This window comes from Malaya genurostris, chromosome 3 (genome assembly GCF_030247185.1).
Source record: "Malaya genurostris strain Urasoe2022 chromosome 3, Malgen_1.1, whole genome shotgun sequence".
In the NCBI taxonomy this organism is placed as follows: domain Eukaryota; kingdom Metazoa; phylum Arthropoda; class Insecta; order Diptera; family Culicidae; genus Malaya; species Malaya genurostris.
In genome coordinates, this window is record NC_080572.1 from 228,103,032 (window position 1) to 228,106,285 (window position 3,254).

The following is a 3,254-nucleotide window of genomic DNA, read 5'->3' on the forward strand; positions in this document are numbered from 1 at the left end:
TTCAAATTTTTCGACTGCAATCGATGTCTCGGACTGGTTTAACACTTGCCCTTTTCGCACCGTATAATATTGTGGTCCCGGCAAGGATTTGTAATCGAGTTTCACGTAGGTTTCGTCGTCCATGATTATGCAGTTCAAACTTCCAGCAAGTATCGTATTGTACGACTTTCTAACCCTCGGCCTGATCGATGCTTCTTGTTTCGGACTAGGTTTAGCACGAAGAACATTTGACTTCGAAGTTCCCACTTTTATGGCCACATCAAGAACTGAAACCTCCTTCTTTTGCTCGAACGCCTTCAGTATACGTTTATCCAACTGAGGGTTAGCAGGACCTTGTTTTCGACCCGTTTTCGGTTTATCCTCAAAGGTGTTATCCTCACCAAATTTCCTGATTGCATTTCACACGGCTTTTCCACTTACTCCTTCCATTTTAGCTATCTTTCTCAGTGACAGTCCGCGTTCTGTGCACCATTTGTACACAATTTTTCGACGTTGTTCTGCTGAAAGCCCACGCATTTCGAAACAAACTAATGAAAACGAATAAACAACTGCACAAGTGGTTAGAGAAGAGTGTAAACAACAGGACGCAGCCATAAAAATTGACAGATTCTGAACCATTGCGAAATGGCAGCGGTTTTTGGTTGCGTCCATACTTTCTGGTACAGTCTTTACACCAGTGATTTTCACAAAATCAGCCAAATTTCTCAATAAAAAATACCAGAAATAATTAAATTTTGTCCCAAGATTGGTGATTACCTTCCCTACAAAGCGTTCATACATTGCAAGATGGGCACATTCAAGGAAAATAAATCTTTCAAATAAAAACAACAAGGATCAGCCCCATAGGGTTGTTCGAGCCATTGATGTGAAACAAGGCAAGGCAGTTCAATCAATCGTTACACTTTTGAATACGCAATTGCACGAGAGTCTGCCTAGATTGATCTTGATTAGCGACCAACACCGAACATTGTTTGTTTTATAGCCAACGAAATTTCACCAATATCCCAAATGTATGCAGTTATATCTTTGTACCTATATACTTGCGATACGATTTTGATATTAAAGCTTCTCTTCGCCAAGCTTGTGTTTAAGTTTTGAACGCAAGAAGTTATTTTTATAGCGTTAAGTTTCTCTGCCATTCTGCGATTTCGGTTGAAGCGATAAACTTTTTCTCATTATCAATCGAGTTCATCTTATATAAATCAGAAATTAATTTTAAGCACTCAAATTTTACCCTGGGGTAGATGTCAATTTCTCAGGTGAAACGACATTACATGGAATTTCATTCGATCTTTTATGACACAAGATCATAGCATACCAATTATAGCTACAAATCGTTTTATGGCACTTTTTGTCTTGCTGTCTAGCAACAACCTACCTCTAAGCATACTACGCGTAGGACTGAAACGTTAGCTATAATTTTGCTTCTATTTATAGATTCGCGTGCTTCCAACAGCTTGGCTTTTGCATCGATTGACCAATCGGAGCGATGATTTCCCTTTGATACATCGCTTACTCCTTCAAAACCGTCGTCTATGGCAGGGAAATCCGATATGCCGGAGAAGTTTAGTAGACAAAATAGGACACTGCTCGCTGCTAATCTAAATTTCAATCATTTATAATTGATGATTGATACATTCAAATCGAAACATAGAAATATTTCCAATCAAATGATGAAATAATATTAAAAATTGATACAAAATAGACTGAACTGTAAGTGTTTAAAATCTGACCACATTTCTACGTGTATTTTTCCTTGAGTTTCTGATTTGCACCTCTATATAGAAAAAAAAGATGTGTTCCACATCAAACCAATTTCTTGTCCAAAGTGAGGTTTTTATTCAGTGTCTTTTCACTAAAAACTAGTCATAATCATCCAAGATTCCAATGAATCTCAATTTGCGAGAAAATGTTACCGAATTCCATGTTGCTAGTTACCCGATATTTGCAGAAAGTATCAGTGCTGGATAAAAAAAAGCGTTTGTTAGAAAAACGCTCATCTTACAATATTTGAAGGATGGCAGGGAACATAATCATCTATGTTGGAACAAAATCCCATTTAAATAATGATGGCGGGTTTTTGTAATTTGACTTCAAATTTCTAAGATCGATTTTTTTTCAGTGTGAAATTCGATTAGTAATTTTTTCTGTGTTTTCATTCGATAGTCTAAATAAATTTTCTGAATACTAAAGCGAACAAAGTGGCCTTTATGATAAAGTCGATATGCTGTCAACTCCGAATACGATTTTGGGCGAAATTCGTCTACTGGAGTCCTACACTGAAAAAAAAATCGATTTCCAAAATTTAACGTCAACTTACAAAAAAGTCTAACAGTTCGGCTGAAAAGTTCGTATCGTTTAATAGAAACACACATTTTTTTGCCAAAATTCGTTTTTACTATTCAACATAATTGCCATCAGAGGCGATACAGCGATTATAGCGATCTTCCAACTTTTCGATACCATTTTTGTAGTATGATTTGTCCTTCACCTCAAAATAGGCCTCAGTTTCAGCGATTACCTCTTCATTGCTTCTAAATTTTTTACCAGCGAGCATTCTCTTGAGGTCTGAGAACAGGAAAAAGTTACTGGGGGCCAAATCTGGAGAATACGGTGGATGAGGGAGCAATTCGAAGCCCAATTCGTTCAACTTCAGCATGGTTTTCATCGACTTGTGACACGGTGCATTGTCTTGATGAAGCTAAACTTTTTTCTTCTTCAAATGAGGCCGTTTTTTTTTAATTTCGTCCTTCAAACGCTCTAATAACGCTATATAATAGTCACTGTTGATGGTTTTTCCCTTTTCAAGGTAGTCGATGAAAATTATACCATGCGAATCCCAAAATACAGACGCCATAACCTTACCGGCCGATTGTTGAGTCTTTCCACGCTTTGGGTTCGGTTCATCGCGTGCAGTCCACTCAGCTGACTGTCGATTGGACTCCGGAGTGAAGTGATGGAGCCATGTTACGTCCATTGTTATATATCGACGAAAAAAATCGGTTTTATTTCGATATAACAGCTCCAAACACTGCTCAGAATCATCAATTCGTTGTTGTTTTTGATCGATTGTGAGCTCACGCGGCACCCATTTTGCACAAAGCTTTCTCATATCCAAATATTCGTGAATAATATGTCCAACACGTTCCTTTGATATCTTTAGGGTGTCAGCTATCTCGATCAACTTCACTTTACGGTAATTGAAAATCATTTTGTGGATTTTTTTCACGTTTTCATCGGTAACAGCCTCTTTT